This window comes from Triturus cristatus, chromosome 4_2 (genome assembly GCF_964204655.1).
Source record: "Triturus cristatus chromosome 4_2, aTriCri1.1, whole genome shotgun sequence".
In the NCBI taxonomy this organism is placed as follows: Eukaryota; Metazoa; Chordata; class Amphibia; order Caudata; family Salamandridae; genus Triturus; species Triturus cristatus.
In genome coordinates, this window is record NC_140586.1 from 967,318,396 (window position 1) to 967,345,610 (window position 27,215).

Here is a 27,215-nt window from a genome sequence, read left to right on the forward strand (position 1 = left end):
TGGACCAGGACTTGAGCTGGGGCCTGGTGGACCAGGACATGAGCTGGGGCATTGTGAGGACCAGGTCGTGAGCCAGGGCCTTGTGTGGACCAGGACGTGAGCCGGGCCTTCTGAGGACCAGGACATGAGCCGGAGCCTGGTGAAGACCAGGACGTGAGCCGGAGCCTGGTGAGGACCAGGACATGAGTCAGGGCCTTGTGAGGACCAGGACATTAGCCGGGGCCTTGTGAGGACGAGGAAGTGAGCTGGGACTGGTGAGGACCAGGACATGAGCCAGGGCCTTGCGAGGACCAGGATGTGAGTCGGGGCCTGGTGGACCAGGACTTGAGCCGGGGCCTTGTGAGGACCAGGGCATGAGTCGGGGCCTGGTGAGGACCAGGACGTGAGCGTGTGCCTGGTGGACCAGGATGTGAGCCGGGGTCTGGTGGACAAGGAGGTGACCCGGGGCCTTGTGAGGACCAGGACGTGAGCCGGGGCCTTGTGAGGACCAGTACGTGAGCTGGGGCCTGGTGGGGACCAGGATGGGAGACGGGACCTTGTGGACCAGGACGTGAGCCGGGGCCTTGTGAGGACCAGGACGTGAGCCGGGGCCTGGGGGACCAGGACGTGAGCCAGGGCCGTGTGAGGACCAGGACGTGAGCTGGGGCGTGGTGAGGACCTAGACGTGAGCCGGGGCCTTGTGGGGACCAGGACGTGAGCTGAGGCCTTGTGGGGACCAGGACGTGAGCTGAGGCCTTGTGGGGACCAGGACGTGAGCCGGGGGCTTGTGTGGACCAGGACGTGAGCCGGGGCCTGGTGGCCAGGATGCTGAGCCCGTCTCGATCCCTTTGAGAGGCTAGACTAAACACCTGGTTTGTCCTCTCTTGCAGGACCAGGGAAGAGTCAGTCCAGAGATCCAAGGACACCAGAGTCTGGGGCGGTGGACTTGCTCCCCCTGTTTTTCATTGCATTTTTTCCTGAAGCAGATAAAACTGTGTGAAATCTCCTTGAAAGAGATTCATATTACCCCAGATCTCAGTGGACCCACAATCTGCAGAAAGAGGCTGAGAATGAAAGTCCTTGCACATGAACTGCTCTACCCTTCTCTGCCACGATACCCCGGGAGGTACCAAATATTTCTGCAGAGTGATCCCCCGAATATTCATGCCTGTCCTTTCATGTAATACGAAAGTGCATTCTGGGAGTGGTAGTCTTGGTTACTTCACTAAAGACAGTGGTTTAAAAAATAAACTCCATGAATTGAGGAGATGCCAGCATTTGTCATGAGCCATCTGGGGCTCTCTGGTAACGCCGGATACTTTTCAAAAACTCGGATTATGAGCTCTTAAAATAAAATAAATTGCCTGGAAAGGAGCATCTCTGGGCGGTGAAAGCAGCGGCTGAGGCGGTCCACACTCTTCATACCAAGAGGACAAGCCAGGACAAGCCTCTACACCTAACCCCCTGGACAGACCTCCCCTCCTCTGCACCCCACAGGACAGGCCTCACCTCCTACCCCTACAGGGCAGGTTTCATCCCAGCAGAAGAGGGGCCTTCACTCCTCTGCATCCTCCTGGATAAGCCTCAACCACTCTGCATCCCCCTGGACAGGCTTCACCTCCTCCTCACTCCTCCCGGATATGCCTCACCTCCTCTGCACCCCCAGCCCAGGACAGGCACCACCTCCTCTGCCCCCCTGGACAGGCCTCACCTGCTCTTAAGCCCCTGGACAGGACATGTCTCATCACCTCGGCACCCCTGGACAGGCCTCACCTCCTCTGGAGAGGTGTGTTGTAGCAACCAGGGCAGCTGACTTCGGAGCACAGGTTTCACGGTTCGATCCCCGGCTCCGGCGGCAGCTCAGCTCAGCACCGTGTGACTCTGAGCAAAAGCTCACTTAATTTCCACAACGGCCCCCAGCACCTTGAGACCCATAAGGGTGAGTAGTTCGCACTTTACAAATGCGGATTTACATTTTATTTTTTTTACCTACTCTGCTCCCCCTCTACAGGCCTCACCTCGTCTGCTCCCCCTGGACAGGCCTCACCTCCTCTCCTCCCCCTGGACAGGCCTCACCTTCTTTGCAACCCCCCCTGAAAAGGACATGCCTCACCTCCTTTGCACCCTTTGGATAAGCCTCACCTCCTCTGTACCCTCCTGGACAGGCCTCACCTCCTCTGCAACCCCTGGACAGGCCTCACCTCTTCTGCACCCCTGGACAGGCCTCACCTCCTCTGCATTCCCCCGGACAGGCCTCACCTCCTCTGCAACCCTCCCGGATATGCCTCACCTCCTCTGCACCCCCAGCCCAGGACAGGCACCACCTCCTCTGCACCCCTGGACGGGCCTCACCTGCTCTTAACCCCCTGGACAGGACATGCCTCACCTCCTCTGCACCCCCTGGACAGGCCTCACCTCCTCTGCACCCCTGGACAGGCTGCACCTCCTCTCCTCCCCCTGGACAGGCTGCACCTCCTCTCCTCCCCCTGGACAGGACTCACCTCCTCTGTACCCCTTGGACATGCCTGTCCTCCTCTGCACCCCTTGGACATGCCTGACCTCCTCTGCACCCCTCTGGACAGGCCTCACCTCCTCTGCACCCCTGGACAGGCCTCACCTCCTTTGCACCCCTGGACAGGCCTCACCTCCTCTGCACCCTGGACAGGCCTCACCTCCTCTGCACTCCTCAGGACAGGCCTCACCTCCTCTGCACCCATGGAAAGCCCTCACCTCCTTTGCAGCCCCTGGACAGGCCTCGCCTCCTCTGCACCCCTGGACACGCCTCACCCCCTCTGCAGGTCTCACCTGCTCTGCACCCCCTGGTCAGGCCTCACCTCCTCTGCACCCCTGGACAGGCCTCATCTCCTCTGCAACCCTGGACAGGCCTCATCTCCTCTGCACCCCTTGACAGGCCTCACCTCCTCTGCACCCCTGGACAGGCCTCTCCTCCTCTGCACCCCTCTGGACAGGCCTCACCTCCTCTGCACCCCTCCTCTGGACAGGCCTCATCTCCTCTGCGCCCCCTGGGCAGGCCTCACCTCCTCCGCACCCCTGGACAGGCCTCTCCTCCTCTGCACCCCGGACAGGCCTCTCGGTGCTTCTCACAGGAGCTCTCGGTGAAGGATTCTCATTAAGGACAGAGGAGCCCAGAGTTCATTCCACCCCATACAGCGCCTCTGACTCCGCCCTGAGCCTCGGGGCGCTATGCACAGGCCCCGAAGAGAGACACTGCTCCCCTGGACCTGCCCAGAGGCGCCAGGGGCAGGACTGTGGCTTGGACCGAGGCGCTTTAATACCACACACCAGACACGAGGCGCTACATACGAGGCACGTGTTCATCCCTCAGAATAAGGGAAATGACGGAAATGTCCTGATCCATTTCGCATCTTTCAGCCCCAGGACCTGTATCTGGTGATGCTTCACCCCCCCACCCCCCCCTCAATTATCCCTCTCTAGACAGGTGACCCAGGACAGTTCCCTGCCCGCTCCTTCTCGCCCTTGGACTCGTGAGCCCAGACCATCTGGAGAAATGACTGCAGAGGGTCACACAGCGCCTCGGGGTCGGCCTGAAGGATAGACTAGAGAGAAGCTCCGCCCCGGATCTGAATGTGTCTGCTGTGACTCGAGTCTGCTTTTTATTTTTATTGTAATTACTTCTAGTTTCGTTTTCAGTGTGTAAAAGCGAAGCAGCGCTACACACTGCAAAGCAGAGGAAAACACGACTAGGCGCTACCTCCAGGCAGGGTGAGAACCCCCTGTACGAGGCATCACCGCCGTGGCCACTTGTCTTCAATGAAGGACACGTGTGTAGCGCTGAGAAAGAGGAGTCAGTATAGCTCCCAGCTCCTGGCGCTAAAGAGCACGCACTAGGCGCTTTAGTGCAGGCTGGTGGACCAGAAAGCGCTGGTTTGTTGCGGCCCGGAACGGCAAGCTTTTAAAATACTGATCTCTTTGGTAGTATATTTGGCGTCTTCTCTCCACTCTCCCTAAACTGTAGCGTCTAACCCTGTGCATTCCTGTGTCAAGCGGTGTGTGCATATGCAGATTCGAGTGTGCACTTCAGACACAAACATTATAGATGGACACAGAGGATCTTATATTTCACAGTGTGCACGTGCGGACCAGAGCTCGTACTAATGACAGTGTGTGCACGTGCGGACCAGAGCTCGTACTTATGACAGTGTGTGCACGTGCGGTCTAGAGCTCGTACTTATAACAGTGTGTGCACGAGCGGACCAGAGGTCGTATTTCAGACAGTGTGTGCAGGTGTGAACCAGAGGTCGTACTTATAACAGTGTGTGCACGTGTGGACCAGAGGTCGTATTTCCGTGTGTGCACGTGTGAACTAAAGGTCCTATTTTAGTGTGTGCACGTGCGGACCAGAGATCGTACTTATGACAGTCTGTGCACATGTGGACCAGAGGTCGTACTTATGACAGTGTGTGCGCATGCGTACCAGAGCTCGTACTTCAGACAGTGTGTGCAGGTGTGAACCAGAGGTCGTATTTCAGTGTGTGCACGTGTGAACCAGAGGTCCTATTTCAGTGTGTGCACGTGCGGACCAGAGGTCGTACTTATGACAGTGTGTGCTAATGTAGACCATAGGTCGTACTTATGACAGTGTGTGCACTTGTGGACCAGAGGTCGTATTTGTGACAGTGTGTGCACTTGTGAACCAGAGGTCGTACTTATTACAGTGTGTGCATGTGCGGACCAGAGCTCGTACTTCAGACAGTGTGTGCACATGTGAACCAGAGGTCGTACTTATGACAGTGTGTCCACGTGTGAACCAGAGGTTGTATTTCAGTTTGTGCACGTTTGAACCAGAGGTCCTATTTCAGTGTGTGCATGTGCGGACCAGAGGTCGTATTTATGACAGTGTGTGCACATGTGGACCAGAGGTCGTACTTATGACAGTGTGTGCACGTGTGAACCAGAGCTTGTATTTATGACAGTGTGTGCATGTGTGGACCAGGGCTCGTATTTCTGACAGTGTGTGCATGTGTGTACCAGAGCTTGTATTTATGACAGTGAGTGCATGTGTGGACCAGAGCCTGTATTTATGACAGTGTGTGCACGTGTGGACCAGAGGTCGTATTTGTGACAGTGTGTGCACGTGTGGACTGGAGGTCGTATTTATGACAGTGTGTGCATGTGTGGACCAGGGCTCGTATTTCAGACAGTGTGTGCACGTGTGAACCAGAGGTCGTACTTATGACAGTGTGTGCACGTGCGGATCAGAGCTCGTATTTCAGACAATGTGTGCACGTGTGGACCAGAGCTTGTATTTATGACAGTGTGTGCATGTGTGGACCAGGGCTCGTATTTATGACAGTGTGTGCACGTGTGGACCAGAGGTCGTATTTGTGACAGTGTGTGCACGTGTGGACTAGAGGTTGTATTTGTGACAGTGTGTGCATGTGTGGACCAGAGGTCGTATTTATGACAGTGTGTGCACGTGTGCACCAGAGCTCGTACTTATGACAGTGTGTGCACGTGTGCACCAGAGCTCGTACTTCAGACAGTGTGTGCACGTGTGGACCAGAGCTCGTACTTATGACAGTGTGTGCACGTGTGGACCAGAGCTCGTACTTCAGACAGTTTGTGTGCGTGTGGACCAGAGGTCGTATTTATGTGAGTGTGTGCGTGTGAACCAGCGCTCATATTTCAGACCGTGTGTGTGCATATGTCAGTTTCAGATGGCATGTGCAGATGTGCTTCCCTGCCTTTTTGAAAAGCGTTTCTTCTGCACTTCAGTGGGGCAGACACACTGTGGAGGGTGCATCCATTGCCCCCTGCTGCAGAATTCGATTGGTGGTGTTCCCTTTTGGGCATCCTTCTTGGGAGCGCCTCCGCCCAGACACAGGAGGGCATCTGGGGTGGAGAAAGCTGTGCTGTGCAGCAAGCATACACAAGATGGCGCTGGTCCAGGGGGTTTCATTAGGGGTACCAGAAAATAGGGTGTTTAGACAAAATTTTGAGTTGCAAATATATCGACAGACAAGAATATCAGGTTTAAAATATCGTGACATGGAAATACTGATGTAAACAATACCGATTTGAAGGTAAGTAATATTGATTTTTAAAATACAGAAGTCATTATTGTTTGCAAAAATATAGTTGTTTAAAATATTGGTTTTTAGTTCTCGCCTAGTGACGTATCGCATGCGCTGCTCGCTAACAAGATCTATTGTCGTCGATTTAGCTACGGAAGCGGGGTGGAAGCTCCACCCATGCTTCCGATTGGCGTGCATGAAAAATCCATGCTTTGAATTGGAAGGGAGGCATGTTTGTTCCCTCCCTGTCTATTTTTTGCCGTGCCTACCCGGACAGGGGATGTGCATGCGCACGGCGTCTCTTTTGCTCGCGGCGTCTCTTCCGCCTTGGTGTGCGGCCTTCGAAAAACTGGAAAGTATACCACTTGCGCATGAGTCTAGTAGCTAGACAAAACGCAACAAACATCTTACAAGCGTCTAACCCTTACGGTCATAAGCAAACCTAATGCCGCTCCTTTTTAGTAGTTATCACGCTCTGCATTTGATGAATTACTGGGTCATTCTCCGGAGCCGGCCAGGCACAGATTTCATCATGCAGCCCAGAGCCCCGCCTTTCCCAGGCCATGCTGCTGCTTAGAACCCTGCTCTGCTGCACTCTGCTCCCCGGCCAGCGCAGCCTCTTGCTCCTGCTCCAGCGGTCCACCCGGGGTCTGGCCACCTCACCCCACCGTCTGTAGGAGAGAGCACCGCCGAGGAAGCAGCAGAAGCTAGAGCTAGAACTGCCTATGGCAGAAGTGTTGGTGTCCCTGAGGCTGGCTGTCAAGGAGCAGGTACAGTCCGGAAGAAAGAGGGTCGCACAGAGATGGGGGTTATGAGCATGTGTATATGTGCATCTATATTTTAATTATTCTGGGGTGGGGTACAGCTGCGGTCATGAATGCAATCCATTATAAGGTGGCAGCTATACATAGCTTGTCAATTCATCCTCGTGTCAAGGGTGTCACTTAACAATAATAATAAACGAGAAAATAGAAAAATGGGTGTTGTAGGACGGTGGAATCTGACTGCATGGTTGCCCCCATTTTTTTTCCTGGTTTTTCGCTAGTTGTTGATTTACTTGGACTGGGGTCCTGCTATTCAGGGCCCCAGCCTAGCTGCTTCCTCTCTAAAATGTTTTCCAAGTACTTTAGGTACACCTCAGATTGGATTCTGGGGTACCCTTATAAGTCCCTAGTATATGATACACCATGTACCAAGGGCATAGGTACCCCAGAGGCCTACCAGGGGCTGAAGCATGTATTATGCCACCCCTAGGAAAGCATCCAAAATGACACCACAGGTCTGCTACTGCAGCCTGGGTAAGGTGGTGCATGCAGCCCTTACTGAGATATAGGCTACCTATATCTCCCCATTGCACACACATATAAATCTATCAGTCACCCCTATGGAAGGCCTTATCAATCCTAAAGGCAGGGTGCTTGATTTATATGTGAGGGGATGCCCCTGCATGAGGAGAGCCCCCCTGCAGCCTTCGGAATCAATCCTCCGGGGTTGTTTGTGTTGCAGCCTGACCATATACTCTTAAGTGCATTATAACCTCGTGGCAAATGCTAACTTTGGGATGGCTGCACAGAAACATGTCGTGTTTGATGTCAAACACCTTGGAATCATACCCCTACACCAGTAGCTGGTATGGGAGTATGATCCCACCCTTCTAGAGGGAGAGACATGGCAGCACCGGTCTGCCCGGTACCAACTCCAAAGAGCCCTGGCATCACAAAATGGATGCCGCTGCCACAGACACGAGTTTGGCCTCCGGCTGCTGACCGGAACTCCGGCAGGGGAGGCCTGGACAATAGTTTTCCTGTCACAGGGAGGTGTCACCACCTCCCAGACAGGCTTTAGTGTATTGGGGCTGGACGGGAGCGCCAACTGAGCGCTTTGATGTCTGCATAGTCGGGTTCAAACCAGTCCCAGGGGCTACCTGCCCCTGCTCTGGCACGAAACTGGTCAAAGGAAATGGGTGTAGCCACCCCTCTTTCCGAACCCTCCCATAGGTGGGTCCCCAGAGTTAGTCCAAACCCTTCCTTGGGTATAATGTAGGAACCCCAGTCCTTAGTTATTCAGGTATATCCCTGGACAAAACTCTGTAGCTGAATCCTGGAACTCGTGTATGTTCAACGCCAGATGACTGAAGAATCTCCCTTGGAGTAAAGGGGTACTCCCCTGCTTGGCAGGCACCAACAAAGCAATTTGCCGGTCTGCATCTCCGAAGCTCCCGACGGACTCCGAAGTACCTGCAGCCCAGGAGGTGGATTTCCAGACTTCTCAGAGGCCGACTCGAGTCCCCAGCAAAGCTGAGACCCGCAGCCCTCGTGATTAATGTGGAACCGGAACTCCTGGTCACCGTGCACATCTGCAAGTGCATCAGCCCTCGACGTCTCTTGATGCTGTGCTTTGGGTTACATGTGGCCCAAGACCCGAGCTGGTCCTGTTTTGAACCATCGTTTCCTGGAAATCCAAAGACAATGTAAGGAAGTGGAAGAAAACAATTCCAAAAGTACAGGAAATACAATGCGGGTAAATGCTTTACAGTAACAGTATCATGAAGAAACTCTAAGACTTTTTCAATATCACAGTGAAACTGAAAGTGATTACTTACTACCATACGGGTGGGTGCTCACCACTGTGCTCTGGGCGGGATAATCCTCGCCTCTGCGTTCTTAATAGAATTGTAACTTACCGTCACAATGCTAGGCAAATTCCGATTCTATGTCAGGACCGGAGGCTTCAGATTATGCTAGTTCAAAGCTTACTTACCACTGACTGACCCACATCGAGCACTGGTTTAAAATAAAACCTTTTGAAAGTAGAGTCCGCAGACCAGTCAGCCGCACGCATCAAATCTTCCAAGCGTGCTCCCAGAACGAACGCCTTAGAGGCCATCGCACCCCCAGCTGAATGGGCACCAAATTGTTTGGTGTCAAGACCCGCTTCTTGCATGACCCAACGCACCCACCTAGCTATTGTGGAGGAAGAGACACCCTTGTGCGGTTTCTTGAGGGCTATCAAGAGTTGTTGTTCACCTGGAGGACGAAGCTCTTGAGCCATGTCTTCATATGCCTTTAGACAATTCACCACACATAATTTTGGGGTGTCCCGAAAAGCTGGGTATGAAATCGTTTGAGTGTGGGACTTAGTACATCTCCCTACCGTAAAAACAACCCCATCAGGGGAAAAGGTTCTTGCTGCGATATCCAATGCCCAGACGTCCAAAACTCTCCTGCAAGAGATTAAGCACAGAAGCATAGCCAACGTGGAAGACAATTCTTTCAAAGAAAGATATTTGTTCGGTTGCCAGGATAAGAACAAATTCAAAACAAGATTGACGTCCCACAGGACGGAATAACGCGGTTCCAGAGGCGGAGACAGTCGGATACCATGCAGAAGTTTGCAGACTATCGGATGTTACCCCACTGGTGCACCGTCTAGCAGAATGTGACCCACAGAGATTGTAGATCGAATTGCATTGATTGAACAAAACGGCAACCCTTTTGACGCGAAGTCGGCTAAAAAATTCAAGATGGGAATGATACCTGCGACCACGGGATCCAAACCCCCTCGAAGACAACAACTAACCCATCTCGTCAAAGCGGACCAGTAACGCTTTGTGGTGCTATCTGCCCAAGACTTTGACAGGAGGCTTTCAGCCGGTCCCTAAAGACCTGGCAGCGACCACCGTTGCCTGAAAGTCGCCACACCATGAGTCGGAGCAACCCCTTTGTGACCATATGATGTGGAATTCCGTCCGGGTTCAGAAGCAGGTGAGGAAATAGGGGGAGTAAAATTGGAAAATCCCAAGAAAGTTCCAGTAGAACTGGAAACCAAACTTGAGACCTCCAACAAGGTGTTACTAAGGCCACTTCCACCTCCTGCCGGCGGATCTGAGCTGCCTCCCTCGTTATCATTGAAAAAGGGGGAAACGCATAGCCCCTTTCTGCGTTTCAATCCTGAAGGAAGGCATCCGTGGCCTGAGCCACTGGGTCGGGCCTCCAACTGAACAACCGAGGAACCTGATAGTCCAGACGAGAAGCAAAGAGGTCTGCCGAAAAAGGCCCCCATAGATTGTTGATCCACTGGAAGGCCTGAGGTTCCAGCTTCCAAAGACTGGAATCGGAAAGATGTCTGGAGTACCAGTCCGCAACTTTATTGCTGTGGCCTGGAAGATACTCTACCATTACCAAAATATGGTGGTCCAGGCAGAAACTCCAAAAATCCTTTGCCAGATTCACCAACGCCCGGGATCGTGGGCCTCCCAATCGGTTGACATATGGCGGAGATGTTGTCCATTTTCAATAAGACGCAGGATTGTATCCTGTCCTTGGTCCAACATCGTACCACAAAAGAACCTGCTAGAAGCTCCAAGCAATAGATATAAAGGTTTTGCTCGTCCAAAGACCAAACGCCTCCGGTGGAAAAATCCCCGCACCAAGCGCCCCAGTCTGACCTGCTGGCGTTGGATTCTATGACAAGGTCCGGATCTGAGCTGAAGATCGCCCGACCGTTCCATGCTTCCATGTGGGGAAACCACCAAACAGTCTCTTCCCTGGCTTCCACTGATAGGAGAACAGAATGGTCGTATGACCGCCCTCTCCTCAAATGATACGCCTTGAGGTGTTGGAGGGCTCGGTAATGCAGTGGGCCCGAAAAGATCGCCTGGATTGACAACGATAGAAGACCCACCAACCTGGCCAATTGCCGTAAAGAGGTGAACGGTCTGGAAATTGTTCGACGTAACTCGTGTCGAATTTTTGGCATCTTCCGAGATGGAAGACTTAACGTCGCGTGGACAGAGTCCACTTCAAACCTGAGAAATGTCACAGTCTAGGGAGGACTGATAACTGACTTGTTCTCGTTGATGATGAACCCTAAGTTCTGCACAAGGGTCACCGTCTGTTGGAGCTGTCTCGCTAAGGTCTGAGGGCATTGCGCCATGAGAAGAAGATCGTCCAAGTATACGATCATGCGAATGCCTTGCGCCCTGAGAAACTCCACTACGGGATGAAGCACCTTGGTGAAGCACCAAGGAGCTTAGGAAAGTCTGAATGGAAGGGCGGTGAATTTGTACACAAAATTTCTCCAACAAAACTGAAGGAAGCACCGATGAGGCGGGTGGATGGGAATTACCAAATAGGCGTCCTTCAAATTAAGCCCCACCATCCAATCCGAGGGTAAAAAGACGTCACGGAGCAGATGGATCCCCCCCATCTTGAAATGACGGTACACCAACCACCCGGTGAATTCCTTGAGATTGATAACTGGATGCCGACCCCCGTCGGTCTTGTTCACCAGAAAAATATTGCTGAGGAACCCGTAAGGGTGCAAAGTTGATCGGCAAATGGCTCCTTTGCGGAGCAACTTGGAGACTTCTTCATCGATCAACTGTGCTTCTTGGGAACGGAATGAAATCGGTCGAGGTCGGGGGTCTTGGCAAGGGTTTTTGTAAAACTCTGTATGAAACCCTTGAACGGTCTAAAGGACCCATGCGTCAGAGGTAAGATCCGCCCAAGCCTCTCAAAAGGCCGCAAGCCGACCCCCAATACGAACTCGGGTTGCCAGAAGGACACTTACCCTGGTATTACCACCGGCGTTGGTCTTGGAACCTCCGCGTACTCTGAAGCGGTGTCCCCAGGTTGGGTAAAAGTTTGTATAATTTGCGGAGGAGTTATACTGCGTGGGTCCAAAGCCTTGTCTCCTTGAGAACTTTTGTTGAAAACCGCGGCCGGGCGAGCAGCCCCTGCCTCGCTCGGCCCCGCGGAAAACCCACTGATTAAAGACTCTTTTAATATTGGACTGAGCCTTGTCCAGCATTGTAAAAGTTGCAACAAATTTGCCTAGCTCTTTAACAAAAGGGTCGCCGAAAAGACCCCCCTGGGCCACTGCTCCCGCCTCCGAAGCGGCCAAGTCCCCAAGTTTAGGATCTAGCTTAATCAACAACAAGCGACGACGCTTGGTTGAAATGGCAAAATTAGCATTGCCCATGAAGGCAATCACGCGTTGGGCCCAATTGGAAAGGACTTCTGGGGAAATAGGTGAACCGGAGACTTTGGCTTCCTCAGCCATGTCCAGGATTTTGGTCACTGGACCGATAGCATCAAGGAGCTTGTCCTGAGAAGATCGCCAGGACCTATCTATGCCCTTTCTAGGGTCCTTCAAATATTTCGCCAGGAAGGTGGCCATTTTAGGGCCAAGTTCTGATGTAAAAGCAATTTTGTCGGCCAAAGAGGGTCTAGGACAACCCGCCTGTAGGCAACCTCGAGCTTGCGGAGACGACCTGTGACAAACCTGGCCATCTTGTCCCCGGGGACCCAGGCTGCCGATTTAACATATCAGAGTCCTCTTCCGGTACCGTGGATGTGGAAGGGGTAGTGACTGAACGCCAAGGCCGCGAGGACCCCGTCTCCACATACGTATCCCCTTGAGTATCATCATTGTCTGTCCCCGGGGAAGGAGGATCTGGAATATCCTGGGGGGTGTCTATCGGTGGAGGTCAGGGGTACTGCTGGAGCAGAGTTTTCATTTTGAAAATTCTGGGGCTTTTGAAGCTCTGGCATGTCTGTGTGTTTATTAATTTATTAATGATTAACAATTAATTATTTGTCTTGTGCAAGTGTGTTATATTAACCAACTTGTTTGTTCTAACACAAGAGAAAGCAACATGAGGGTTAGCTTTAATATGCTGTATTTGTATTTACAATGATGTGCAAGTTTTCATCTTTAAATGTTGCTGTGTGCTATTTATTTTTGAGCACAAAACGCTGTCTGAATTAATGCTTTTTATGTCGCAAAGCTAGATAAATGCATACACATAAGGGTGTTAGTGGGGTTAACATTGTCTGATCATTATGATGTAGTAATTTTATTTTGTCTCTTTAATTAAAGATGGTCTATTGTGGCCTATGGAGGCCTTTTATGAAATAACCGAGAATAATTTGAAGCCTGGCTGAGCTGTGGTGCAGGCGAAATTTGTGATGAGACAAGGGAGACCCCTGCTGGAATTTGGTTAAAAGACAACTGACCATAGTCCTTATATGGAAATTTCCGGGAGGACATCAGCAAGTTTGGAGGATCTCCAAAAGAAATGATTTGTCCTTGGTGAACAAAGAGCCTCAGAAAGAACTCTGTGCTAAAGCCGGTTTGCCGAGGGAAATGAACTTTAACAGTTTCAAATCTTTGGTTCCTGTTGTATTATGATTTTTCTTGAGCGGAGATTTCAGGATGTTGCAAAGTTACATCCCTTCCTTCTCGTTCTGCTCAGTGATACAATTTTGTTTGACAAATTAATGTGGGTTTCCATTGTATTTTGCATTATAAAATGTTAGCTTAGGGAGGGCTCTCCCCGCACTCTTTCCTGTCGCCTTTGCCGCGTGAACTTGCGTTGCTGAGGACTGATGCTGAGGACCTGGTCCTAAAGACTTTACAGAGAGACTGGTCCTGACCCGTTCTGACACTTAGTTAGAATAGGTAACTATGAGAAATGATTTATTCTGATTTACTTTGACTAATTTTAGATAAAGCAATATAACTTTAAAACATGGTGTTGAATATTTCTTTCATTGTCATTTATTGAATACCTTTTTGATTATTGTTTATAGATTGTTTATATTATGTTAGACAGCCACTAAACTGGTCCTATCGCCTTGATGAAGATGCAGGGTAATTTAGGAGTTTTCCTCCCACAGGTTCATTACTGATAGAGTATTTGAGCGTGAGTTAGTGAAATGGGCCCTAGCGTATGATGAATGTATGTGCGTGCAACTGTGAGATTACTCTATCCGTGGTAGTGGGTATATTTTAGGTGCCCTGATCTCCATCAGATTCTCTGGTAGCAGAGGATGGTTAAGATGGTTGTCTTGATCTGATAAGATAAGATTGCTTGTAAATTAGCTTATTGATTATTGATTTATTTTGATGTTGTTGGTATATGTACTAATATTATATGTTGGAGTCGTCATGTTGAGTTATATGTAGTGCTTCTGGAATTTGGAAGCTGGAAACGGTTCCGTAGTAGGGCAGAGACAAGTGTATTTGCTGCTCTCGGGAAAGACGGGATTGTAAGGAATTACGTGTGACAATTGAAGTTGCGCGTTCACATTGTCTGGGTTCGGAATCAATGACATTGTATGTTACTATTAGAATATTTCTGGTATATAAGGAGTGTGTATCGTAGTGAAGGTTATCTGTGAAACTCTGGTCTTAAGTCCCAGGGATCCGTAAGGATTGCCGTTAAAGCTTATCGCGGGAGGAGTAATAGGTATTCTCTGAGCTTGTTAGAGGAACTGGGCAGAAGTAGGCTGCTTAGTTGTTGTATGTTATAATTCTGTAGTAGGACAGATTGTTCTCGGGAAGCAGGATTCTGTGTGTATGTACTATATTTTTCTCGTATGAATGTGCGTGAATGTATATACATTTATTGACTGTAAGACTCTTTGGATACGTCCTAGAGGAAACAGTTAGGAGATGTATGAAAGTTGTTGATTCTTGAGAAATAGATTTTTTTTTTTACTATTCTGTGGTTAGTGAAGCAGACAATGGAAATGTTTTTATGTTGTAACTAATAGATTTTGTAGAAATTTTGATACACGAAGTCTACTGAGAGTTTTTTGTAAAGGAGGGGTAGACGAGTGACAGAGACAGGAGACAGGGACTGCAGCGGCTGCTGACGTCAGAAGGTCCGCGCTCTGATTGGATAGTGACTCAGAATAGGGTTTGCGCTAGGATTGGTGCATTAGTGTGAGTCGCGCAGGGATTGGAAGAGCTGCTTAGTGACGTAGACGCTCCAGGACTGGTGCGTTAGTGAGAATTACGACTTAAAAAGTAGAGAGTTTAATTAGTACTCGCTAAAATGTATTATCAAGAAGAGAAAAAGAAAAAAACTTTCTTTGGAAAGGTTAAGAAGTGGTTTAGCAAGGATAAAGAGGTTAAGACAAGAGAGGGTGAGTTGTTACCTCCAGCGAAAACACCTGCATCCTACATGGTTGCAAAATATGGATTACATACCTGTATATGGTTACAGAATTGGGTTAGGTATACTAAAGAAGATGGTGTTCTAGCATTTCCAGAACATGGTTCATTTAATCTGGCCGTGTTGAGAAATTTACGGGAAAAGATGGCACATCTGGACCCGAAGCCGAGACCCACACAGTTCGAGGCTTTAGTGGAATGGGAAGAGGAAGTTCATGAGCGAGAAAAGCAAAGGTCAGGAGGGTACTATAGGTACATGTTTGGGAGGAGACATGATCGTGAGACACATCATGATCGAATGAAAAGATGGCGAGATGCTAATATGTCAGAGGGATTATATCCTATGAGAACAGTTGAAGCTTCTGCTCCTTCTGTAGAAAGGGTTTCTGAAACAGATATGAGAAGATATGGGGAGTATGAGGATGAAGTTTTAAATGACATGATGTACAAGAGACCACCTCCATATAGATCAGAATCGGAAGAAAGTACACCAGTTGTTTCTCCAATAAGAGATACAGTTGAGAAAGGGAAAATGACACCTGATAGTTCTTTCAGAGAAGAAAATGCCAGAAATGCCAGACAATTAGCAAAGACGACAACCGAGCTGACTGAGAAAATTAGAGAGTTAACGATGAATATGGAAGCTGTTACGGTGCCTGTAACTATAGGTCCGGTAATTCCTATGTTTGACGGACAGAGAGCAGGTGAAAATGGGCTGGTAGTTCCATATATTGAGAAAAATTCAGCTGGTCTTCCAGGAGATTCAAATAAAAGAACAGGGAGAAATGACCTGAGACAAACAAGACATGACACAGGTAGTGAATTAATGGATGTTAGTGATTCTAGTAGTTCAGGAATGCCAATTTTAGAACCGCAGAAAAAAATGATTCCAGTGAGAAAAACTGCAGAAATAACAGTAGACGACTTAAATGACTGGATGAAAGTTCTTCAGAAAAAGGATAAAGATTCACAAGTTATTGATGTGGTTAAATTACGTATAGAATTAGAAGAGCTTGTGACAGGAACAGTTCCGACAGAAATCCTGAAAAGTCATCATGATGGTGAATTAATGTTTATGTGCAAGAGCATAACATGGAGAGCTAGAAATACACATGACAGACTGAGAGCGATAGCAAATGAGCAAGGAGTTGACATTGATAAAGTAAAAGCTTTGCAGAAAACGTACAGGATGGATTTCACAGAAAAAGACATAGAGAATTTGAATACTTCTGGTAGAACAGGACAGATTAAAGAAATGGTGGCATTATTGCGAAGATGGGGTGATGTAGAAAAGTGGAAGGATAGGTGGTATAAGAAGAGAGAGGAATCTGAAGATAGAACGACTTACTCAGCATTTCCAGTGAGAGAAAAAGAGAAACCGGTGGAGCAGTTTCCCATGAGAGAGATACCTGGAGGAGGATATGTACATGTTCCATGGACCAGACAGGATATTTTATCATTTACGAATGATTTCCCTCGATTGAGAGAAAAGCCCGTCGAGTGGTATAGGCAGGTAGACAGGTTTGTGAAATTGTCAAAAGTGCTGTGGGTTGACCTGAATAGTCTGTTTGATATAATTGTTCCAGCAGACTTATGGACTGAGTGTAAAATAGTTGTGAGTTGGCCTACTGAAGAGTATCCAAGAGATCCAAGAACAGGGGCACCAGATCCAGAAGTGATGAGGAAGTATGATCAGGTGATGGTATACCTGAAGAGTAAGGTACCTCCAAAAGAGACAGACTGGGTTAAAATTGATCGAACACAACAGGAAGCGAAAGAATCAGTTCATGCTTTTTACGAAAGGCTGATACTGGCTTTTAAACAATTCAGTGGAGATGAACACCTGGGTGACAAGGATTTGAGTCATTTTGTATACCGATTTGTATATGGTCTCAGACCTGAAATTGGTGAGAGAATTCGTGAACATACAGTGGATTGGCAGAGTAAGAAAGTAGATGAAATTCTGAGACATGCAAAATATTTCAGTGATGAAATTGAAGCAAAACAAAGAAAGTTGAAAGAAAAAGCGATGTGGGCACAAGTGAAAGTTGCAGAAAGACAAGAAGCACAGTTAGTGGAACAGGCAAATAATCCAGGAAATAATACAGGGAATAGACCAAGATTTGCAGGAAAAGGAAGGGGAAGTCTTGAGGAAGCCAAAAAGAAGTTCCCGTGTCACAACTGTGGCCAACTGGGACATTGGAGATCTGAATGTTCTAATCCACCATTAAATGAGGGTAAATCCTTAAATCAACAGGTGCAGAATGAAGGGAATAACCAGCAGCAACAACAGCAGAAAGTTGTGAGACAGCAGAGTCAAGAGCCAAAACCACCCTTACCGCAGAATAGAGGGGTACAAAAGTACAGTCAGGACTCGGGATTCTTCAATGATGAGCAGGTAAACAAACCAAGACGTACTAACAAGGTACAACAGTACTTGTTAAAGAGTGAAGGGAGTGAGTCTGAGGGTGATTATTGACGGTGCCGAGGAGAGGAAGAAGAGTGCATACTTGGTGCAACTCTAGAAATAGACCAGGCAGGACCATTTGTAGATGGGAAAATAAATGAGGAGAGTGTTACTTTTTTGGTAGACACAGGTGCGACAAGATCAACTGTCAGGTCAACAGATGTTAGAAATCTTCCTCTCTCGGATGAAGCAATCCAAGTAGTTGGTGTAGCCAATACACAAATCAGAACACGTCTTACTGAACCAGTAAGAGTACAGATAGGGAAATTTTCAGACATGCACAGATTTATTGTCTGTGACACGAGTCCAGTGAACCTGTTAGGTAGGGATCTATTGTGTAAGATGAATTGTACAATTTTCTGTACACCAGATGGAATAGCTTTTGAGACACCAGATGATGATGTTTTGTACCGAATGACTCTAGAAAATAGAGAAAGTGAGTTAATTGGTGCATTTCCAGTGTTCAATCCAGAGGATTTGCCTCAAGTGCTGAGAGACACAGTGAAAAGAGCAGTTTGGGATTTTACAGGAGAGGATGTGGGATTGATGAATAATGTAGATCCAGTGAAAATTGCAGTAAAGGAGGGAATTACATATCCTAACATTCCTCAGTACAAAATGATACCAGAGATAATTGAAGGGATAACTCCTATAATTGAAAAAATGATTCAGCAAGGAGTCCTGAGGGAACTATTGAGTAGTCCGTGTAATTCACCGATAATGGGACTGAAAAAGCCAAATGGCAAGTTTAGGATCGTGCAGGACCTGAGAAAAATTAATCAGATTGTGGTGGCATGTTGTCCCATCGTGCCAAATCCATCAGTGATTCTGTACCAAATTCCACATGATGCTGAGTGGTATACAGTGATTGATTTGTGTCATGCATTCTTTTCAATACCATTGCATCATGACAGCCAGCCGATTTTTGCATTTAGGTTTGGCCAGCGTATTTTAGCATGGTGTCGTATCCCACAGGGGTATACAGAGAGTCCTTCGATATTCAATCAGTTATTGAAAAGATCGTTGGAAAATCTGATCATGCCTGAGAGCTCAGTGCTAGTGCAGTACATTGATGACTTACTTGTGGCATCAAAGACACGTGAAGCTTGTGAAGTGGATACCATAGCTTTACTGAATCATCTGGCAGATGGAGGGTTAAAGGTATCTCCAGCCAAACTGCAGTTTTGTAAGAAAGAGGTGCATTATCTTGGACATAATATTGAGAAAGGTCTGAGAAAAGTGACTACTGACAGGATCAAAATAATCAGAGAAATGAGAGCTCCAAAAACTCAGAGAGAAGTGAGAATGTTCCTGGGTATGGTGGGATATTGTCGTCAGTGGATAATTAATTTTTCCCTGATAGCAAAGCCATTGATTAAGCTGACAAAAAGTGATATGACAGATCCGTTGGATCTGGATGCAGAACAATTGGCAGCATTTGAAGAGCTCAAAACAAAAATGTGTGAAGCTCCAGCTCTGGGTATGCCAGACTATGAAAAGGAATTTGAACTGTACTGCAGTGAGAGAAATGGATGTGCACTTTCAGTGTTAATCCAGAAACATGGGCAATTGAGAAGGCCTATTGCGTACTTCTCATCGACACTTGACCCTGTAGCTGTGGGTTTACCAGGTTGTCTAAAATCTGTGGCTGCAACCTGCAGAAGCCTGGAGCAAAGTGAGGGAATCATAATGGGATATCCTGTAAGGGTATTCGTACCTCATAATGTGGCAATTCTTTTGACAAGAAGCCGAACTCAGCATATGTCAAATAGTCGGTTGACTAAGTATGAGAAAGTGATTCTGGGAGCATCAAATGTGACTCTTGAAAGATGTATGAATGTGAATCCAGCGACACTCTTGCCGGATATTGAGAATGTGGGTATAAAAATGGAAGATGATCATGATTGTTTGGATGTGCTTGAGTACTGTACAAAACCGAGACCGGATATCAAGGATGTTCCCTTACCTGAGAATGACTGTGTGCTGTTTGTGGATGGATCATGTCTGAGAAATGACAATGGTGTGCTATGTGCAGCATATGCGGTATGCAAAGTTTCAGAGGTCATGGAAGCATCACCATTGAAAGGAGTGAAATCTGCGCAAGTTGCTGAATTGGTGGCATTGACAAAAGCTTGTGAGATTGGGAAGGATTTGAGAACAACTGTATTGACTGATAGTCAGTATGGATTTGGAGTGGTGCATGATTTTGGCCAGCTTTGGCTACAAAGAGGTTTCTTGACATCGGGTGGAACTCCGATAAAGAATGCTGAATTGATTGGAAAATTGCTTGAGGCGATACAGCTGCCTAAGGAGTTAGCAGTTGTAAAATGTGCTGCACATGGTTCAGGGAATGATTTCATTACGGTTGGAAACCGATATGTTAATGATGTGGCGCAGTATTGCGCTAAGACTAACCAGTCTATTAATAGGGAAAGAGAAAAGGAAATGTCTTTTCTTTCTGTGATGTTTACTAATGTCCTAGAAACGTGGGATGAAGTAAAACAGTTACAAGATGAGGCAGGAGAAGAAGAGAAACAAGATTGGGTTAAAGCAGGATGTGCTCCAAGAGAAGCAGACCATGTTTGGGTCTACAGAGATGGCAGACCAGTGATGCCAAACTCAATTTTGTCGTCAATGGCAAGGATGTATCATGGCCAGGGACATTTGGGAAGGGACGCGATGGTTAGGTCCTTTAAACAGACCTGGTACAATGCAAAGTTTAGGACAATTGCGGAGAGCATCTGTCAAAGGTGTTTAATTTGTCAGCAGTTTAACACTGGGAAAAAGACAGTGGTGAGTCTAGGGACAATTGGCAGAGAAGGAGGTCCTTTTACAAGAATGCAAATTGATTTCATTGAAATGCCCCAAGTGAACAGACTGAGGTATGTTCTAGTGGTAGTTTGTTTGTTTTCAAGGTGGGTGGAAGCTTACCCGACTAGAAGAAATGATGGATTGACAGTGGCAAAATTACTGTTGAGGGAGTTGATTCCTAGGTTTGGGTTTCCAGTTACAATTGAGTCTGACAGAGGTAGACACTTTCAAAATGAACTCATTGGTCTGATTTGTGAAGCATTAAAAATACAGCAGAAGCTACATTGTGCATACCGACCAGAGGCTTCTGGTGTGGTTGAGCAGATTAATGGCACAATAAAGAATAGAATTGGGAAAATGTGTCTAGCCACTGGCATGAAATGGCCAGATGTTCTGCCTCTAGTCTTGATGACTATAAGATCTACTCCAGATAGAACCACAGGTCTGAGTCCGCATGAAATCATTATGGGACGTGCAATGCGCCATGCATTCGTGCCTGTGAATAAATTGGTGACAATAACTGATGACATGATTTTGGATTACTGTAAAGGCCTGGCTGACGCAGTTCATTCTGTGTTTCACCAGGTTGGAGAAGAAGCTACCACACTTGAGAAGAAGCAAGCTCATGATCTAAGTCCAGGAGACTGGGTGAGGATTAAGGTGCACAGAAGAAGAAATTGCTTGATTCCAAGGTGGGGAAGGCCAAGACAAGTTATTCTGACTACAACGACTGCAGTAAAGTGTGCTGGAGTGAAGCACTGGGTGCATGCAAGTCATACTCTGAGAGTTCCAAGCCCAAGAGAGGGAACTGGTGAAGAGTATTTTGAAGAGTCAGATTCCAGTGATGATGAAGATCCTGAAGATACGGAATCAGTGAGAAAAGAAGCAGAGAGAGCTTCAAGAGAATCACTGCGAGTATCGGAGAGGAGATCAGATTCTGTTATAGAGCCTGAAGTTTCAAGTAGCAGTGGAGGAAAAAGAAAAGAAAAGAGAAAACACACAGAGACTACTCCTTAATCAGAAGAGGAGGAGATTGAAGAACCACTTGAGATTGTTCTTGAAGAAACAGGGTCAGAAAAAGATAGAGAGGGACAGATTGCGGAAGACCCCCGAGGAGGTGTAGGGAACATTGATGAGGAGCTAGGTGAAGGGACAAGTAAACAGCAAGAAGATTGCGTGTCGGAGATCCGAGGAGGGACAGAAGTAGGGAAGTCTCAAATAGTGGTGAAAAACTCTGTGGAAGAAAAGAAAACTGCTAAGAAACGAAAACAAGAGGCAATTGAGACAGAATCGGATGATGAAAATGAACAAACAGAGGGTCGAGTTCTGAGAAAGAGAACTTCAATTGGAGAAAGGGGTGTTAAAGAAGTAAGGCCGAAAAAGGTTGTGAGAGGAGATCGTTGGCCTAACAACAGAGTGAAAAGACTGAGATACAGGATAATAAGAGCAAATTCATCAAAAGCTGAACAAGTGAATGAAGTATCAAGTCAAACTTCGAGAGCTGAAGAAGAAGAATCAAAGAAATCAAAAGAACCAGTAGAAATAAAAAGAGTTAAAAGACCCAACCAAAAGTACAGATCACCGGAATGGTCTTATGTGACACTGTCTGAAGAAGAGAAAGAAGAAACAGTGACTCAAGATAATCCGGAAGTGGTCTTGAGAAAAGTGGTTGAGGAAGATACTGGTGAAATCCTGAAAGTACTCTTGACTGACATTGGAGAGGAGTCAGATTTTAAGGATTTGAATGTTGAAGATCTGATACAATTTGATGTTGAGGAAATTGGAGTGAAAAATGATGAGTATCCAAACTGAGTAAAAGAAGGATTCACTTGGTCTGAGTGAATAGAAAAATTCATTTGAAGAGCTGAAGAGTTTGGAACAAACGTTGGAGATTTGAAAAGTTCTAATTTCAGTAGTGGAGTAGTAGAAGTTAAAGCAGAATGGCTAACATAGAGAATAATCAAAATAGATGTGCCTTCTTTAAAAGGTGGTGCAAAATGTGCTGCTGTTGTACTGGATTATTAATGCTTCTATGGGGTGTTTTAGTTTTATTAATTACTTTTAAGGTGGAATTTGGGATGGACACAGAAAACATGACTAATATAGAGAAGAATTCACAAAAAGTAGTTCCAATTAGAAGTGGTAGTTACATACACAAAGATAGGTCAATTAATAATTTTTCTAGTAATGTTTTTTCTAAGCTGTTATATGAATATGTGAAAACTATGGAAGTGAGGGATTGCTATGTCTGTATGCAGTTACCTGCATCTGTTTCAGAGGGTGTTACTTATCACCATTTACCAGCTACATATGGTATTTCTTGTAGTATTTTAAGTAGTGTTTTTTATTTGTTAGGGAGAATAGATTATAACATGTCTAACAGAGATAGTATTTTTGGGCATTTGCCAATGAATAAAGAGCTGAATCCAGCTAAAGAAGCTAACACTTTTGGTGAGATTTTTATTGAAGAAAAAGGTTTAACATTAGATTACATTTTTAAGAATAATTTAACTTGCAGTTTGAAAGAAGAGGAGAAGGCTTTCCTGGATATGGTAGAGGAAAGGAGAGTGAACATGCATGAGAAAGGGGGAAAATATGAAGTGAGTGAGACAATTTGGGACATTGAAATGGGAAAAGAGTTGAGAAATGGAGCTAGTCCAACTTTGGCTCTAGATGCACCGCAGAAGGGTAAACTATGCATTACCAGAAGGAAATCCCAATATGATACATATTTTGTGGGGACTAGTGAGTGTCATGATACATACTTCGTTGCGACTGGTTGGGGTTTCAGAGGTGGAGAGGATACAATTTTTCCAGGAGTGTACTATGTGTGTGGGAATAAAGCTTACTACAAGTTGCCTGACCATTGGTATGGTACATGTTATGTGGGTTTAGTTTTTCCTAAGATTTTTCATACAGATAAAATAAAAGATGTAGAAGATATTAATATATTAACACGTTTTAAGAGAGAAACTTGGTCTGAAATTGTGGGTGATATTTTTGGGGTTTTAATTCCAGCAGTGGGAATTTCTTTAAATGCTTATGGAATTCGGAAACTGTCCACAGTGGTTGATCGTTTATCGACAAATACCGCAGGAGGGTTTCTTTTGGTGAATACGGAATTAAGTGCCGTACGTGCCATGTCAATGCAAAATCGACTTGCCCTTGATATTCTTTTGGCCAAGGAGGGTGGAGTTTGTGGAATTTTGAAAGTTCAACATTGTTGCACTTACATTCCTGATGAAAGCAAGGACCTGAAGGTCTATATTAAAAATATTACTGATTTACATGAAGAATTAGTACCACTTGAAACTGGAAGTTTATGGACTAAAATAGCTAATAAAATAATAGCTGTTTAAGATTTTATTGCAAAAATAGGTAGTACTATTATAGGTAGGATATTGTTTCCTTTGTCTTGTATGATTGTTGCTTTGTTGATACTGAGATTAGTGTGTGTGTGTTGTAAAAACAGGAGAGGGAAAGAGGAAAATGAAAAGAAAAAGAAGAATTTGAAAAAGAAAATTTACACGAAAAGAGAACCAGAAGAAATTGAATTAGAAGAATTGAGAGAGAGTGTTTATTTGGAGACAAAGAGGAATGATGAAAGAGTGACTGGTGTGTAATTTTGTGTAAGGGGAAAAGACATTTCTGATTTCTCCTAAAATGGGACTAAATTTTCACTAATTTTTTTTTTTGGGTTTATTTGGTGATAAAATCACCAAAGGGGGGATTGCTGGAGCAGAGTTTTCATTTTGAAAATTCTGGGGCTTTTGAAGCTCTGGCATGTCTGTGTGTTTATTAATTTATTAATGATTAACAATTAAATATTTGTCTTGTGCAAGTGTGTTATATTAACCAACTTGTTTGTTCTAACACAAGAGAAAGCAACATGAGGGTTAGCTTTAATATGCTGTATTTGTATTTACAATGATGTGCAAGTTTTCATGTTTAAATGTTGCTGTGTGCTATTTATTTTTGAGCACAAAACGCTGTCTGAATTAATGCTTTTTATGTCGCAAAGCTAGATAAATGCATACACATAAGGGTGTTAGTGGGGTTAACATTGTCTGATCCTTATGATGTAGTAATTTTATTTTGTCTCTTTAATTAAAGATGGTCTATTGTGGCCTATGGAGGCCTTTTATGAAATAACCGAGAATAATTTGAAGCCTGGCTGAGCTGTGGTGCAGGCGAAATCTGTGATGAGACAAGGGAGACCCCTGCTGGAATTTGGTTAAAAGACAACTGACCATAGTCCTTATATGGAAATTTCCGGGAGGACATCAGCAAGTTTGGAGGATCTCCAAAAGAAATGATTTGTCCTTGGTGAACAAAGAGCCTCAGAAAGAACTCTGTGCTAAAGCCGGTTTGCCGAGGGAAATGAACTTTAACAGTTTCAAATCTTTGGTTCCTGTTGTATTATGATTTTTCTTGAGCGGAAATTTCAGGATGTTGCAAAGTTACATCCCTTCCTTCTCGTTCTGCTCAGTGATACAATTTTGTTTGACAAATTAATGTGGGTTTCCATTGTATTTTGCATTATAAAATGTTAGCTTAGGGAGGGCTCTCCCCGCACTCTTTCCTGTCGCCTTTGCCGCGTGAACTTGCGTTGCTGAGGACTGATGCTGAGGACCTGGTCCTAAAGACTTTACAGAGAGACTGGTCCTGACCCGTTCTGACACTTAGTTAGAATAGGTAACTATGAGAAATGATTTATTCTGATTTACTTTGACTAATTTTAGATAAAGCAATATAACTTTAAAACATGGTGTTGAATATTTCTTTCATTGTCATTTATTGAATACCTTTTTGATTATTGTTTATAGATTGTTTATATTATGTTAGACAGCCACTAAACTGGTCCTATCGCCTTGATGAAGATGCAGGGTAATTTAGGAGTTTTCCTCCCACAGGTTCATTACTGATAGAGTATTTGAGCGTGAGTTAGTGAAATGGGCCCTAGCGTATGATGAATGTATGTGCGTGCAACTGTGAGATTACTCTATCCGTGGTAGTGGGTATATTTTAGGTGCCCTGATCTCCATCAGTACCTTAGCCAGAAAAGCGCTCTTAAGGTGCGCAAAGACATCTGCGTTCACCCCTTCCGGGTGCTGTTTCTTGGGTGGTGGTGGACCCTCCCCAGGACGCTCAACCGGGGGAGTGGGGATTTCAGTGTGCGCTGTCGCCATCCTAGTGCACTCCTGCACTATTCTGTCAGTAGGGCGCTGCTCCATGGGGCCAACCACCTCATTTACCACACAGTAAATGGATGAGTCGACCGCCTCATAGAAATCATCATTCCAGGGTAAGTATCCCTGGACCTCCTCTTCGTAATACTCGATATGGGCATCCATGCCAGCAATGAGGTAAGTACCAAAACCAGACAAGTAAGGGTAGACAGAAACATCATTTGCACAATAATGTGCTCTGTAAGGCGTGCTTACTGTGAACAGCAAGTTTGTGAAACAAACCAGATGGGGGCAGACTGGATGACTGCGCTATTGTGGGTAAGCCAGAGGGTCACAGAGAGAACTGCATCAACCTCGACACGCGTGTACTCAGTAAAAAACTGACCGGACCACTGCCTCCCTGCCCGTCATGTAATTCAAAATGTGCCAGTATTTCGCGCGATCGCGCGTTTACCGCGGTTGATGCACCACAATATGGACCCCCGCTGGGGCGTGGATATTTATGGAATGCGGGGATACAACCCGTAAAAATGGGCTTCAAGGTGAGGCAGTCAGGGAACAAGGCCCAAAGACGTCTCCTCTCGCAGCGCGGCTCCTCGTTTGAGGAGCCGCGACGAGAGAGCAACGAGATGAGCGAGTCCCTCTAGCGGTCTGTAGCAGTACCGCGCCAGCAGGGGGGGCGGCCGCGAAAGGAGCGGAAAAACGTTCCCGCGGCCGGCTTAGGAATCTGAAAATAGAATTCAGAACAAACAACCCATAAAACATTTAAGAAATGTATACGATGGCAATAAAAATAGCATCAATGAGTAAACAAGGAATATAACAGTTACCACAAATAGGGAGAAATGAAAAAAATGACTTAACTGGCTGCGCAGCAGCGAAGAAAGAGGAGGATGAGAAACAAACATGGGACTATATTCTAAGGATGATGGAAACTGTTGAAGGACTATATTCTCGGATTACTCCCTGGTTGTAGGGAGTTGTAGTTTTTTCGGTGATGTTTTTATTTTTTGAATATCTTTCTGGCTGCTGTGAGCTTGATGTAATAAAGCGAAGAGAGATATGAGGCATAGTCCTCGCCTCCGGTCCTGATATAGAATCTAGCATGTGGGGGCATCCAAGCAGAAACAAGGCTTCATAAGACGCTCTCCTGACAGAAAAGGAGACTATTACTCCAGCCTGATGACGTTGCCTCAATGCCAGTGAACCTTCACCACCTCCAGCAGTTCCGGTGCTAATGACCCTTGCTGGTCATCTGTCCTTTCCAATGCCAGGAGAGCGTGATGTGGAGTTGATGGCTTATGGAATCCATTCGAGGGTCTTCAACGCCAGAACACCCCCACCACAGGACATGCCCCCCTGTGCACTGCTTCAGCAGGGCCTGTGCTGTCTTAGGAGCTGGTTTTGTGGCACCCTCGCCCTTCACTGAAATATGGCGAGCTAATAAGTGTGTCCAATGCATGTCCTGTCCTGTGGGATCCAAGCTGCATCATGGCGACGAGGCCAACAAGACTGGCCCCAGCCTGCAGCTCTGTGTGGCCCACATCTGATGGAACGTTGCCTCAGTTCAGCCTGGATTGCTCCTATGGGGGCAGGATGGAGGCGGATTTACCTCCAGAGAATGACCCCAGCTCTGAAGGGGCCCCTCATTCAAAGCATTGATTTGCGTTTCCAGAGCTTCATACTTTCACAAGGCCTCGACATGCTTTTCTTGGGCAGGTTATCGTTGGTTCATGAGAACCGATGTGG

The 27,215-nt window shown here is 46.5% G+C and overlaps 1 protein-coding gene across 3 annotated transcripts in view; it reads right to left on the minus strand.

Annotated features, from left to right (window-relative positions):
* LOC146839166 (uncharacterized) overlaps positions 1 to 3,173 on the minus strand; it is a 78,049-nt gene extending 74,876 nt beyond the window's left edge. Inside the window, exon 1 of one of the 3 annotated variants that reach the window (XM_085603182.1) lies at positions 3,018 to 3,173. The gene's annotated coding sequence lies outside the window, so the exon portion shown is untranslated. Of the gene's footprint in view, positions 1 to 2,955 lie in introns of all 3 variants that reach the window. The other 2 variants (XM_085603181.1, XM_085603183.1) reach the window with 2 other exon arrangements.
* Positions 3,174 to 27,215: the final 24,042 nt, after the last annotated feature.